The sequence below is a fragment of the Leguminivora glycinivorella genome, chromosome 14 (genome assembly GCF_023078275.1).
Source record: "Leguminivora glycinivorella isolate SPB_JAAS2020 chromosome 14, LegGlyc_1.1, whole genome shotgun sequence".
Taxonomy (NCBI): Eukaryota; Metazoa; Arthropoda; class Insecta; order Lepidoptera; family Tortricidae; genus Leguminivora; species Leguminivora glycinivorella.
The window spans coordinates 2078140-2095263 of record NC_062984.1 but is presented as its reverse complement, the minus strand read 5'-3'; positions in this window follow the sequence as shown (position 1 = coordinate 2095263).

The following is a 17124-nucleotide window of genomic DNA, read 5'->3' as shown; positions in this document are numbered from 1 at the left end:
TCGCTTTCGTTTAGCTATGTTACGGCATATAATTATATCCCTAGGGTTATAACTATATCTCCGCCGCACCGCCGCACTCCTGTCTACAATCATTTCACTAAACTGAATCCAGTCATATAACTATATGACTAAACTAGTAACGTATTATAGTTATATTTCTAGTAAGATAGCAATTAATCGCTTTCGTTTAACTATGTTACGACATATAATTATATCCCTAGGGTTATAACTATACAACGGCTTTATCTATCTTACTGCGACATATCCACTGAACACGCCTACCGTATATATCCGGTGGACACTCTATTTAATAATGCAAACATTGTAAAACATGGAAAAAATGGACCAATTATATTTGCCCTCCAGTCGAGATTAGCCACGCTGTACTATCAGCTGCAAAAGTGGATGGCGAATTTATCAATGAATTCATTCATAATTTCTCCATGCACTTTCACAGCTGATAGTACCTTATTAGTAAAAAACTATTTTCTAAAAACACTGAGCTTTATAAAATTCTATCTATACGACTTATAACGTACCTTAATAATTATAATTATATTGCCATTTGTAAATAAGTCGATAAATGTGCCAATTTATGTATTATATAAATAAAGTTGTTTATATCTGAAAATTGATGTTAATTATATTGGTTACTTTTTAATGCCGTACTTTTAGCAGAATATTATTGAATTCTGTATTTTCAATATTTATATCCAATATGTATAAGTTTAGTAATTTAGTTACTGTTTTGATTTAATTCTTTGTGTGCTGAATTTATTTATTTCTATGGTTCAATATGGTCGCGAGGAAATAAGACAGTGTCAGTCTCGTTGACAATATAAAAATATGCGAAGCAAAAAATGCTTTTCTGTTTTTCGCTTCTGACGTTGCAATAATAAATTAAGTAACATTTTCACTTATTCTTAAAATTTAACACAGCAAAACTGAGTGTACAAGTTTCTAATAGGGTGGCAACGCGCTTGTGACACTGTTTGAGTTGCAGGCGTCCATAGGTTACGGTGACCGCTTTACATCAGGCGGGCCGTATGCTTGTTTGCCACCGACGTAGTATAAAAAAAAAAAAAATTACCAATAACCAGCAAAACTCTGTTAAACTTTGATAAGGGCAGCGGGGCAAATCCCGACAGGGGGGCAATTGTAACTGATCAATTTTTTCCATTATTACACTATTAAGTTGAGTTCCACATGTATCCACTGAATACGCGTGCCATATGTAACCAGTGAACAATCTAATTAATAATGCAAACATTGTAAAACATTAAAAAAAATAGATCAGTTGCATTTGCCCCCCAGTCGAAATTTCCGCTGTACGTTAATTATGTCAAACAATATTTGTTTAACATAAACATTTAAATGGCTCATGGGAATTCCAAAAATGCAGTGGTTTTTTAGGTTTAATTGGCATAATAATTATTATTCTGTATTTGAAATACAAAATGTACGTGTTTAGATTTATTTACTTTGGAAATAACGCCTTAAAAAGTTTACAAATGAGAGATCCGATAGCCCGGTATTTATTAGCTATACCGATACAAATAAAATAAAATATATAACAGTTCACTCGTATATAAATCGAAAAGAGTCGGAATTAAGGGAGATTTATCCTATCGAATAGAAAAAATCCTTGGCAGACAATACTAGTCCAGCACTGGAATGTATATGTCGCAGTAAGATAGATAAAGCCGTTACATAGTTATAACCCTAGGAATATAATTATACGTCGTAACATAGTTAAACGAAAGCGATTAATTGCTATCTTACTAGGAATATAACTATAATACGTTACTAGTTTAGTCATATAGTTATATGACTAGATTCAGTTTAGTGAAATGATTGTAGGCAGGAGTGCGGCGGTGCGGCGGAGGTATAGTTATAACCCTAGGGATATAATTATATGCCGTAACTAGCTAAACAAAAGCGATTACCATCTTACTAGGAATATAATTATAATACGGTATTTAAAATTGCAAACGGGACTTAATCGCGTATTACTATGTATTAAGTCTCGGTTGCAATGTCACTGACGTTAGAACAAAGTTTATTTTGTATCGAACATAGTACCCAAGGTTTGGTTACTAAACAAACGAATCCAAGCTATATTAGTTAAAACGTAACAGTTAGGGCATGCTCCCGGTATTTCCCGATTCTTGATTTCCCGGGAAATCCCGGTAATTTTATGGTGGCGAAAGAACCGAGACAAAATTTAGGAACCGGTGCTCCCGGTTCTTTTCATAATATCGGATTTATTCATTTTTTAAATTGTATCTGCATTTGGATTTGTGCGATGGCAGTTTTAATTTAATCTAAGATAAACATGATATTTACTATCGCAAATAGTGCAATTTGCAGCACTACACTGCTACAATTATACTACTGAACTTAATCCTGTAATATAACTATATTACTTAACTAGAGACGTATTATAATTATATCCCTAGACTAAGTTTAATCCAGTGATATAATTATATAACTGAACTAGTAACGTATTATAATTATATTCCTAGTAAGATGGTAAGGAATCGCTTTCGTTTAGCTATGTTACGGCATATAATTATATCCCTAGGGTTATAACTATACCTCCGCCGCACCGCCGCACTCCTGCCTACAATCATTTCACTAAACTGAATCCAGTCATATAACTATATGACTAAACTAGTTTAGTATTATAGTTATATTCCTAGTAAGATAGCAATTAATCGCTTTCGTTTAACTATGTTACGACATATAATTATATCCCTAGGGTTATAACTATATAACGGCTTTATCTATCTTACTGCGACATAATTATATACAGTATGTAAACCAACGAAAACCATTTACTGAAGCCTGTTAATATTTAAGTTACACAGAGCAACTTTTACTATGGGACCAACACCCAAAACGCGAAATAAAAATTTACTCTCCCATAGGAAATACTTACTATAAAATAAAACTACCTATGAAACTGTCAGAAGATATTTTCGTGATTTCGGGGTTGATCCCATAGTAAAAGTTTCTCAGTATCACCTGGACATTTACGGGTTACAGTAAATGGTTTTCGTTAGTTTACATACTGTATGTAAGCCCACTTGCACCAACCACTTAACTAAGGGTTAGTGGGCTGTCATCTGTCAAATTCCATATAAAATGGTGGGTTAACCCTCGGGTTAACCCACCATTTTCGTTGGTGCAAGTGCCCCTTAGTTTAATAAAGACATATATATACCGGGTGAAAATTCCGTTTTCCTATTTTATTTTTGTCATGCTTTGAGAATATTTAAGGTGTTGCTTGTGAGTGCTACGAACACTATAACACTACACTTATGTAGTCTATACAAAACATTACGTATACATTATATAAACTGCAGAAATATTTTGAGAATAACTGATTTACTTACATTAACTTATGCAGGAATAAACTGGGAAGTGTATGTAAGTATTTTTTTCTAGATAAATAGAGTATGATATAATTCCTGAATTATTCTCATATTGAACGAACAAAACTGTATGTAAAGAAAAGCAGGAAAATTAGCAAGCTTATTAAAAAATACCTTACACGAGTACAAAAACAGGACGTAAATAAAGAAATAAAATAAAACTTTAGAAGACATTTATTCGAAACCAAAACACAACCAACTTTAAAACACCAAGTTTTGCATGTCATGCAAAAGAAAATCACAACACAAAGAGCTTGTAATACTTAAAAATACTTTAAAAACCTGGCATAAAATACGGCGTTACGTGCCTTGACCCAATTGTATTGTGCGTTGAAAAAAGTCGCCCATAGAAAAATGGCTCACCTGGCACAAGCGTGCCAAGAATTGTACTGGCTATTGTGATGACTCACGAGAGCAAGTTAGTAATATTAAAACTGAAATATTATGGCGGGAGTTGTGGGATTATTATACTATTTTCGCAGAGTAGGCAGAGATCACTTATTTTCATTTGATAAGATCCTAATATATTGATTTGAACTAACATGATCTTCACTCATATTATTAAATTAAAACGGGACTTAATCGCGTAAAACTTACGTTTATATTTAACCCGACGTTTCGGACATGACATTACGTCCGTGGTCACGGGTAGACTGGCTGGGAGTTGTATCAACATCTAGCTGTACGAGTTTTTCGAACTACCCGCACTTGATTGTGACAACTTAATTTAAAGATCAATTGTATTAAATTCCCCAGTCCGCGCTGAGCTAGCATTATAAGCCCAAGGCGATTATCAACCCAAGCCCTCTCATGCGTGAGATGAGGCCTGTACCCAGCAGTGGGACGTATATATATGGCCAATTAATAAGATGTAAATATTATTACATTACCAAAATCAGCCACAGTAGAATTAACACGAAAATTCAAATTAGCGTTGCAAAGACGTTCAAAATCTCCTCGTCTTTAATATCGCGGAACATTTTTTAAGCCGCAAACGACTTCGTAATTTTATTCTCGAACTTCAGAAGTTTTTTCAAGCTGCGAACAATTTGCGAGGCAATGGGACTACCTCCTCTAGAAACCGAATTCTAAAATTTATTTACTTACATTAATGTAACGGATTTTTTAAGTTAAGTTGTAAACAACAACATTAAATTGCACTGCCTTTAACAGGAACTTTTGTGTTTTGCAACAAATATTAGGCTACTCATATGCTGTAAGCGTTTAAACGGAGATTTTTTTTTATAAATAAGCTTCATGCATCCATAACAAGTAAAGCATCGCATTCCCTTAAGGGGTCGTCACAAATTGCTGGGAGAATAAAAAAATTAGAAACGTGATTTTTCCTAAGTTTGAGCCTAAGTTTGCTTATTTACACGGTGCGCATGCGAGGTTGTCTTAAATTATGTTTTTTTATTTTATTTTAACAGTCCATAATGTTATTAAAATTGCACGTTACAGATGTAGTGCAAAAAGGGTTTCCTTCGTATTTTTCCATAAACTTTCTTAATAGTTCAGTCAATGTCAGTACATCTTGTACTGAGACTGACTGAAATAGAATGACAGGTTCGTACGTTTCTGTAACAATACGAAGGCAAATATTTGCGCCCTACATCCTGTAGTTCGCCCACTGTTGTTTCGAGCATTTAGTTTGTAACCTTGAGAAAATGCATTATTATAATTCAATTAATCACTGCATCTAGTAAGTAAATGATCTGTGTCCCACTGTACACGCGAAATTGTGTTTGATTGTACCCGACCGAGGTCAAGAGATGTTTTGACAAATAATACGAGTTGGAAAAACGAGGAAAAAACTTATTGTGTTTGAAGAATGAAAATAGTAGGGGAATTATTGTACTTTAGAAATAGAAATATTTTTTTACTGAAAATGGCACAAAAAGTGTCTTAGGTTATTCATACAATCGTTTCATCTCCTTCAGATGTTTATAAACAGCTGTGTCAGATGAAACCAATGAAATATCTTAGTTTAGGGCATTTTCAGAATTTGGGACAGTTGTTAATTAACAGTTGTGTCCAATTAGAGAAAGTTGTTAACAAAAATTAACTCACTGTCAGTTTCGTGACGATAATTAAGCATGAAATTTCAATAAAAATATTGTTTTTGTGTTAATAACATAAAAGTTTAAGCGATAATCTACATTCAGAATGTGAGAAAAGTAAATTTTATGCTTAATTGTTATCACAAAACTGACAGCGAGTTAATTTTTGTTAACAACTTTTGCCAATTGGGGGGACCCAAATTCTGAAAATGCCCTTTAACACGTTCGCTGCGGGTACCGGACTGAAAGACATTACACAAAGTATGGTTAACTGCGACTTAACTTAATTACCACATCGAAGGTGTTAAGAATACTATGTATGTCTCTTTATTATATATATATATATTTATATTTAGAATCACCCGAATACACCTAACGTGTTTAGAACATTTTTGTTATGATGTTGGGTGTTTCTAATATTGTTTTACAAATTACGAGTGTAATAGTTTCTGCTAAGAGTACGCATAGGTAAAAAATATTTATTGTACAGAATAAAATGTCTAAATGTCATTAAATACAATCACCGTGACTTTTACTTATTTGTTTTATTTGCTCTGGCCCTGAATGCAATCATCAATATATTAGGGGCGTAAGTAAAATATTGCTAACGAGAGAATAATCAGATTGCGACAGCTTGCCGAAGCAATTTGAAGACTCGAGTTTGCGATATTCTAGCGCCCCAAATTACATTCAATGTTTTTCATCACACTTGCAATAAAAAGAAATAACTATAAAAAAGTTAATTATGGTAATAGAATTTCATAATTCTCTCGAAAAAAAAAGCATTTTATCTTGCTTCCGCTATAACTGTGTGTACGTAATGCATTCTTACTGAGCAAGTGTGACGAAATAGACATTCATTCACAGTAAATGAACAGCGCCCCCAAACGATAGGTACGGTCAACCAATTTGATTCATAGGCCACTCTAGAACCCTATCTTAGTGACACCGTGCATTATTGGCCATAGAAGTCACTTTTGACGTCGACTGTGAAAAGGTGCTACTTACATCCAAATTGGTTGACTGTACATCATCATCATCGTCCTTGCGTTATCCCGGCATTTGCCACGGCTCATGAGAGCCTGGAGTCCGCTTTGACAACTAATCCCAAGATTTGGCGTAGACACTTTTACGAAAGCGACTGCCATCTGACCTTCCAACCCGAAGAGTAACTAGGCCTTATTGGAATTAGTCCGGTTTCCTCGCGATGTTTTCCTTCACCGAAAAGCGACTGGCAAATATCAAATGACATTTCGCACATATGTTCCGAAAAACTCATTGTTACGAGCCGGGGTTCGAACCCGCGACTACCGGATCAAAAGTCGCACGCTCTTACCACTAGGCTACCAGCGCTTATTGGTTGTATGTACGTAAGATCAAAAATTACATACATTTCCCTTAACATTTAAGCTATCGTGTAAGGTGTTCTAAACCGTGGAAACCTCAAAGTACAGGTAACCTAATTTGTAAATAAATTACACAAAGAGCAAAACTCCGAAGCCTACATAATCGAGTTATCTCCTGCCGGCCTAGCCAAATGACAATCGTTGACGCTAGACGCCGAACGAAACGCAATCTGGCTCTGTCGCGCAAACGCTAATAGCCCACAGTGGCACTTTTACACGTCAACATTAGCACACCTCGGACACTGGCGATTAAATATATGAAAGAGGCGCGTTCCTAGCACACAGTCTAAGCTTGTGTAGGTGAACGCGTACTATGCTTGTATGAGTGACATATGACAGGTCGACTGTTCGCGTTTTTGACAGTCGGTAACTGTGAGGTAACCGAGAGGGGGTGGGTGGCACTTTCAGCGGAGAGCGGGAGTGGCCATACTGTATGATAATACTCTTTATTATACTGTGACATTAGGCACATAAAAATAATAACAATTGAAAATATTAAAAACAAAGTAGGTATAAACTGACTTCATTAATTAGAGATGTATAAAGTCTCTAAATGTCATATGAGAACAAATAAAATTATACTTGATAAATAAAGAAAGCACAAACAGCTACAAAAAAGAAAATCTATAATAACAAGGTGTAAATTACTCTAAATGTTGCAAGTATTAATATTATACTTATTCAAATAATCCATGGAGATGTATAGGGTCTCCAAGAGTCCAAGTTATATAAAATTAAAAGCTTTTAAATGTCAATTTACACAAAAAACTAAAGGAAACACAAACAAATAAATTCTAAATTTTAATAGATGTACAAGTATCTAATTGGATAGAGACAGATAGCTACCAAAACTATATTATCGTGAGCATTTGTGCACTTGGCTAGGTACCCTGACCTAAGCGGTGTGTAAAGTAATTAAAATTTGTGAAACTTGAGATAAGGCCCTCACATTTATATGAAATGTGAATGTATGATTTATAACGAGATTGTCGGCTGCCATTTTACTTTGAGGGCGTATTCAGAGTTTCGTGGAATTTATGAATGCAATCGGTTATTATACTAAAACTGATTTCTAAAGTGTATAGTTTTTCTAACAAATCAGTAAAAATGTGTACCCTAATATTTTAATAAATTATGAACAAGAGAAGATAAATAGAAAATAAGCCGGTTCTGAATTACGAAAAATGTGGTTGCGTTCAAGAATTTTTAAATGTCAAATGAAAAAATATATGAAAGAAATATGCTTTTTACCTTTGTTTTGCAATATCTAATGTATAAAACTCATTTCAGTATAATTTTTCATCTTGATTTAAATTATGAACCAAAATAAAAAACTTATATTGACCGGGATATAGACCGTGATTACCTTTTTGATTTTTGTCGAGCTCCCGATATTTCGACGCAGTTGCATGCATGCAACTGTGATCATGATGCATGCAACTGCGTCGAAATATCGGGAGCTCGACAAAAATCAAAAAGGTAATCACGGTCTATATCCCGGTCAATATAAGTCTAATGAAAATAACCGTGAATCATTCAAAACTCTTATTCAAAACTCAAAATAAAAAAGCTACTTATTACTGCAATCGAAAAAAAACCTGTTAAATGGAACTTTTACTTTAAAAAAAAATTAACAGTACTCCTATAAAAAATTAACAGTACTCCTATATTCATATGGTAACCATATGGTGCTCAGCAGTTATCATATGGACCTATAGACAAATAGACTTTCTTATCGTTACTCAAATTAAGTTAATTTGGATACCGCTGACAATAATCTAATTGACAGATTTAAGTGCTGGAGTAGAGAAAAAGCTTTAAAAATGCATAACACTAACTTACAAAAATATTGTTATGCCTTCATTTTATTATAAGTAGTATCATATGTTTAAATCTGAATACCTTCAGGGCTGGCAAAGGACCGGCGTTACGCAGTTCAATTTGAAACGTGTTCGTTGTGGCCTGAATATTATATGGACGTCGAATCTAATTTAACATTCGAACAAGTTTTTCACGCATCTGGGCGAGCTCACTCCATCGTAGGCCACGACTTTGCTTTTGGCTAGTCTGTGGCGAATAGTAAGCCCATTTATAATAAAATAAAAAAGCGTTTGCTTGAGGTAACTGGTGACCGAAGAGCTAGCGACTTCCTCGCACAACGTATCAGCAATGTGATACAGCGAGGAAATGCCAACATCATTGGTACAATGCCTCTCAAACGGCATATTTTAGATATTAGCTAGCTTTCAAATTTAATCTTAGTTTCTTAGTTACAATAAAAAAATGTCATAGAAGGTAGGTGCACACCTCTTGCACTGTGTTAAACATACCTGGGTACATAGCCGAATGGCACAAACGCTCACGAAACGAAACGCTCGTAGATCTATCGCTCTTGCGTACTGGCGTGACAGAGCCAGACTACCTTTCGCGACGTTTTGTTTTCGTTTCGCATCGCAGAAATGCCATTCGGCTACGGCACCAGTTTCTGTTGTTTCTCCAATAAAGAAAAAAAAAGAGAAATAAATTATTTAAGGGTTTGCTGTTCATTAACTTTAGGCATAACGAAAATAATACGCCATTAAAGTGAAGCATTCTCTGAAACTTAAATATGAATGTAATTAATTGATTGTTTCCTGACTTAACCAGGTTAACAGGAAGCCAATTATATTTTGTGCTTTCGCATAATTGGTTCAATAATAAAAGTCATTCAGTATAATTTCTCACTCAAGAAATTAATTCTGATTCAATGGATAGGCAAGATGCCCATACTTTCCAGCGTCGCTCGCTCGTATCGCTTTTCTACATTGGCGCGACAGAGCCAGAGTGCGTTTCGATCATAGAGGAATAAGTAAGGGGAGAGTTGTAACTTATTAGTAAATGCGGGTTATTTGTGTAGGCATAGTTAAGTGACATCTAGCGACAATCACGCGTCAATCACGCGTCAAATAGCGTGAATTATCAGTACCACTATCGGTACTAGGTGGCAACAGTGTCTCGTTAGCCAAAAATTTAATATTAGAACAGTTTACAACTTACATTTCAAGCAGAAGGAATTGAAAGAATACTATTGTAATATTAGCTAAAAATTGGTGAGCATTAGACTCTTCGTTCGTCGCGACGTCTATTGATAAGTAGCAGTACTGATAATTTACGCTAGTTGACGCGTGATTGTCGCTAGATGTCACTTAACTATGCCCATACAAATAACTCGCATTTACTGATGTATGGAGTTACAACCATTACCTTACTTATCCCGGTTTCGATCGGCGTTTAGCGTCAACGGTTGTCATTTTACTTGGCCGGCTTAAGGTATCACAATTTCATACTGTCTTGTGCTACAGACTCATCAGCGTTTAGTAAACATGCGTACACACTAGAACCTCGTTACTGTATCTGTCCGGTTACAGTTACAGCAGAGCTCGCTAGTGAGTACCTGGCTTAAGATATCAAGTAAAATAAGTAAATAAATATTAAGGCGACATTATTGTACAGATTTTCTTAGTTCCACAGCAGCTTAATAAAAAAGGTTAATATAAGAAGGTTAGTGTTATACATATTGATACAAAGAAGTATAATGTACAAAATCAAATTAACAAATCTAAATGACATGTTATCATAATTTTGTAATACTAGCTTTTGTCCGCGGCTTCGCTCGCGTTAGAAAGAGACAAAAAGTAGCCTATGTCACTCTCCATCCCTTTAACTATCTCCACATAAAAAATCAGGACAATTCGTCGCTCCGTTTTGCCGTGAAGGACGGACAAACAAACAGACACACACACTTTCCCATTTATAATATTAGTATGGATTAATATGATGTATATGTCTATGTCTAATTAAAATAAACAAATACTTACTTTAAATCATAGAAAACAACCATCGTCACTCAAAAAATACCCTTACAGGAATTCGAAGCTAGGATCATCGGCTTACCCAACAGGGTCACATTCACTAGGCTAGACTGGTCGTCAAATATTTACGCTATTACTAACCAAACACCGTTTTCCAATAGTATTCCAATTGAACAACATTCATACAAAAATATGTCACGTAAACACTCCTTAGAAAAACCCGAATAAATACTCGAAGAGCAACTAAAATATTTATTTTTATCGTAGACAAATAAAAGGTCTGGCATTGTCTGCTTATACCTACAGTTAAAGACATATATCGTACAGACAGATAAATTCTAAGAAAAAAACGTACCTCAGTACCATACAGAAAAAGGTACGGTGGCCTAGATGGCATTTGGGGTAGGTACGCTCAGCTAGATGGCGCTAATATTAATATTTGACATTTCATACCAAGCTAAGAATATGGGCCAAATTGTCAAAACTGAAGTTCAAAAGTTTGTGTCAAGAGATGGCATTCTAGATATCTACGAGCGTTTCGTTTCGTGAGCGTTTGTGCCATTCGGCTTCGCACCCTGAAAAACATCGAATCTGTACTGAAAATCGTCGTACGATACACGTGCTATTAAATAACTGTCGATAATTTATATAACCTAACCACAAAATTAAAATTTTGAAAAAAACCCCGACCGCGACATAGTGGACCGATTTTCATAAAACATGGCTAAGAACATTCCCGACTAACTCAGATTTCAAACAAAAAAAAAACTAAATCTAAATCGGTTCATCCGTTCGGGAGCTACGATGCCACAGACAGACACGCACACAGACAGACAGACAGACAGACACGTCAAACTTATAATACCCCGTCGTTTTTGCGTCGGGGGCTAAAAACATTCGATAACAAAACTGTTACATTCGTTTTCACATTAATCTGAAAACATTATGTACCTATACCTATTAACACTATTAAACTTAATCCAAGAACCTAGACGTCCTAAGGCTTGAACACAATACCTAAAGTACTTATACCTAAATTGTTACCCTGCCCTTGACCTCTATAAGTCTGTAAGGGCCCTTAAGACCATGCTCGACTAATTCTCCCTGTTAACGTTCTTTTATTTTCTACCTGCCGGATTCGCGTGTTTGTATATGTCAACAATTTGCTCTAAATACGATGCGGTGAAATATTGGGGGACACTTTAAACTTAGCCCAAAACTATATATATACTAACTATCTATATTTGGATTGCAATGACATACTATACCACAGAGAACCTCCTATAGAGTGGCAGTCTTGTATATTTGGTTCGCGATACGAGTCACCAGTGTTTGGGGTGCGAGGAGCGGGCGGGGAATGTGTTAAGCGCGCTGTGATTGGCCGTTTCAAGGACGGCGGGCAGTCGCGCCAGATGAAAAGGGACAGAAGTATGACTGTCCCTCTACTGACGCGTAAGTGGCCAATGTAAGTTGACCTATGCCGGCTCTGAATAAATTATAAATATGACTTATTTGTGGAATGTAATGCCGTCTGTTTTTAAATTTGAGCTTCTTGTTACCTTTCCACACCATTTCACACTACAGGTGGACATCTTTAAGGCATCAAAATACCCTTTTCCAATTTTTTTGTGCGAAAAACACGCGCTGCTTTCGGGTCTGTTACTTGGTCGATACTGATCGGGCACGGCGAGCGCCCGCGCTTATATCAGTGCAAATACTAGGAAGGCTGGCCACCGCGAGTCGTCTTGTAATAGATGTCTATAGGGGTTGGTCTGTGTACTATACATAACTTATATAGAGAACAACAAGGGTGTATATTTTATAAAATAACCATGACACTGGAATGGTCTCAATGAAATTCGAACCCAGGACCATAAGTTTTGGAGACATGATTACTAACAACTAACAAGTAAGTCAGACCGGTCGCCAATAAATACTAAAATAACCACAAAATTAAAATTTTGAAAATACCACCGACCGCGTCATAGTAAACCGATTTTCATGAAACATAGCTAAGAACACTCTCGATTAACTCAGCTTTCAGACAAAAAAAGCTAAATCTAAATCGGTTCATCTGTTCGGGAGCTACGATGCCACAGACAGACACACACACAGACAGACAGACAAACAGACAGACAGACAGGCACGTCAAACTTATAACACCCCGTCGTTTTTGCGTCGGGGGTTAAAAATATCAGTGACAAAAGTGAACTTTTTATTTGAAACGACCTTTTGACACTGAGATATCTGATAAGCCGCCTTTACACAGACGCTCTATCGCCGTGGCTTGCGTGGGCGACGGTCGCGCGATGGTCGCGCGACGGCGATGCGACGCATACGAAATCAAACCTTATCGATATGGAAGTATGAGACGCGACGGCGACGGTCGCGCGACCATCGCCCCCGCAAGACACGGCGTAAAACTGGCGAGAGGGGAAGGGAAAGAACGCGCGATTTCGTCTGCCAGTGTGGGCGCGCAATCGCGTGACTGAAGTCGTCTTTACACGTACGTTCATTCGCGAAAGCGGCACATTTTCAACATTTTTCTGGGACACGATATATAATTTTGGCGCATCTGAAACATATATTATCTAAAAATACGAATCTTGGCGTAATTCCCCTTGAAGTTCTTTTCGTTTCTGAGAGCATTGTCTTACGGACGGTCTAATTTTTCTTTTCTTTTCAACACTTAACACTGTTTTGGAGGCCGGCTGATCACACAAAATGTAGCATTGTGAATGTGAATTCAAAATCATAAACATAATTATGGTATTTTTCCCTCGCACTATTTCGCAAAGTTTTTCTTGTCAATCGTAGAACAAATTAAACTATTCTCATTTGAAAATATTTTAATTTGTATTTTTAAGTAGTAACACTACTATTATACTATAAACATTATTAGTAGTGGTAGTGGTGGTGGTGGTAGTTTGTAGTGGTTTTACAGGCATCCGTCCGGTTAACGGAGTGCGCTGGTTCGAATCCAGCTCGGAACACTTGGAGGCCTTGGTCACTTTTTCTTTGTATATGACATTTTTTTATTTCTTGTCAAGTCGAAACTTCAAAGGGTCGAAACTTCACACGTGCGAAAAGGAAATTCGTAACTAGTGTTTTAATTTATAGTCACTCGTTTCGAATTTGCTCTTTTCTGCACTTGTATAGAAAAGCACAATACAGTTCATATTTCGCTATATTAATACCAATCAATCAATCAAACAAAACATTTATTCGTAATAAACTACACATTATGCATAAAATGGCTAAGAACTACAAAAGTATAAGGGATGGACAAGTTTACCACGAAATGGTCCCGTCTCAGCATAATGCCGACCCGGAGGACAGCGCTGATCTTCCGACGAGACCATTTGCGAGACACGAACGCAGCCGCGCGGTACGGCCCTACCGTAAGTTGAACGCGTCCTTACTGAAGGCGCCATTTTGTCTATTGTCTATTCTAGAGGTATAAATTGACATTTGCACAGACTAATAAGTTTGCATTACTTACAATATGGCCATATCGCACAGCACAACAATAATAAATTATTACATTACGCTATGGCATAAATAGTTCAACTATAAATATTGGTGTTAAATCATTAGCGCTAAGAGTAGTAGCTTAATACCACACTAGGGCTAAGAGTTTTGAATGATTCACGGTTATTTTCATTAGACTTATATTGACCGGGATATAGACCGTGATTACCTTTTTGATTTTTGTCGAGCTCCCGACACTAGCGCTATTATTCAGTCTATTACCCAACGCGACCAAGTTAATATTTTCCATGGGTACTGTAACGCCATGGTTTGCGTGGACGACGGTCGCGTGATAGCGATGCGACGCGACGCGGCGCGACGAAATCAAATGTTCGATCTCTATGGAAGTGTCTTAGTTGGGCGACGTCAATGAACTATCGATGATAGGCGATACAATGCAATGGCGACGGTCACGCGACCGTCATCTAGGCAAGCCACGGCCTAACCCTTTTCCATGGCTCTTACGCTTAGAATCATTGATCGAATATAGCAGTGCCTCCGTGTCTACAAATGAGGCAAAAAGTTTTCCAAATACGTAATCAAAACAAGATATCCTCATAAATTAACTCCACAAATTAAAAACAATCAACTCGTTAAGCGAACTTTGATCAAAGCGAGTCATAAGTACGGTAAATCGTTAATTAGGTATTCGACGCCAAAGAAATTAGGGGACATTATTCGTTTGATATTTTTTTCAGAAATTCTTTGATCTTTTTTTAGCAACGTTATAGATACCTACTTACTGGTATATTTAAAGAACAAACAATACATAAATTCACGCCTGTATTTCCAAAAGAAGTAGGCATAGCAAATAAAACTGCTTTCTGCTTGCCTCTTAGTAAATAACGCGTTGAAAGAAACTGAAATTCTGATATTGCTGTCTCACACCTATAGTAGACTAAACGTGTGTGTGGTGATGTTCTTAGGCAGTCACCACACGGTATTGCTGGTAGATGGAGGCTTTCAATTAAATGCCATGTTCATATCACAGAATTAACTGGTCGAAATTATTTCGAGCAAACTGTCAGATTTAAAGCTCGGCCACAATACGCGTTTTGAGATCGTAGGCGGAGTGTTCGTGGAGCGCAATGATAGCGGTGCGCCGGACGAACGCTGGCGTTCGTTGCGCCCAGCGGACGCCGGCGGGAACTAACGAGCGTGGATTGCGAGCTAACGCGCGCGCATTCATCGCGCATTCCGCCACGCTATCAAAACGCTTTATGTGTGGCGGAGGCTTTAATCCAGGAACTACCAATACCGCCACTATTATTTCCTCGCAACATTTCTCGCAAAAAAACAAGTTACAAACTCTATAGGTATTACTAACATTTCTCATAATCGTTGCTTGCAGTTTCAAAATTGAAATTGAGACTTGAACTCACTGCGTGTGTCGGCCTCGATCCCTCAAGACAGTAGTTTTAATTACATGTTCAGTAGAAATAAGTACATGGTTGAAATTTTCTTTAAAACTTTTGTTTTTTATCTCTTTTAAACTCATATTTTATTTTTGAAAAATAATATTTAAAGGCATTCAGGCCGGAGCCGCGGCTGACCAGGCCCAAATACTCAAGCGCCGCAAATACTCGTCGTTGCTCAATAACTACGAGTTTGCGGCGCTCGCAGTTGAGACTTTGGGTCCCTGGTCAGGCGATATGAAAAAAATCATGAGGGCACTGTCGGCACGGCTGGTCGACACCACAGGGGACCCCAGGGCTGGCGCGTACCTCTGTCAACGTATCTCATTGGCGATACAAAGAGGAAACGCCGCCAGCGTCATGGGGTCCATGCCGCAGTCCGACCTATTAGAAGAGGTTTTCTTTTTATAACAGGGATATTTTTGTAGGTAAGTTTTAGTTTGTTATTTAGTTTTATTTATAGGTTTAATTTTATTCATAGGTTTAGTTTAGTTTTCATGTTATTGTTTTAGGTCTTACTAGTTTAATGATTAAATGATTGATAATGGTTTAAAAAAAGTAAAAATATATAATGAGAGAATTTATTCTTAAATCTCGAAATTCTTTTTAAGTTTATTTTAGTCACCGGCTGAAAAAATAAACTGATTAGGTACAGGCGTTTCCGGCCCAAGGAAATTATTTTTTCCCCACACTAGCTCGGAAACACGTGTTTTGTCCTTTAATACCAGCGGGTAAAAACGCATTTTATCCACTAGTGGGTAAAGTAGTTTGACCTTGAATAAAGTCAAATTAACTGCTTTAAAATTGATAAAAGCAGGTGAATCTAGTAATAAAGATGATTTGCCACCTGTGGGATTAACTGGAAGCAGTGATAAACGCATTTTTTGCGTTGTAGTTTCCTCGCTATAGTGAGGGGAAAAGTTTTGTGTTACACTCGGGTGCAAATGTATTTTACTTCTCGTGTGTTAAAAAACTCGCAAGTTCAGGATTCTATTCTCGAACCACTCGCTTTGCTCGTGGTTCAACTATAGAATCCTTTCACTTGCTCGTTTTTCAATTCCACACTCGGCGTTAAAATACAACTTTGCCCCCTTGTATAACAAACAACTATTTTCGTGTTATAAATGCTTATTCTAATTTTTAAGTAAATATCACAGTATGGCGCTACTAATGTACTAGTAGTAGTTAAGTAAGTACTTATCTTTACTTGTATTTGCATTCCGGTTCTCAAAAATTACTTTCCTCAAATTATTATGCTTACATCGTTTTCGAGCATAAAAACACATTCGTATGTACAGCCTGTCGTACAAGCTAGATAAGTCCGCCATTACGCACTTGGGTGTAATTGTGTGATTATGAGATAATGCCGTCATATTATTGTGTGGGTGTTACAAAGGCCGTTGTAAAGCTCTTAGGAGCCGTTG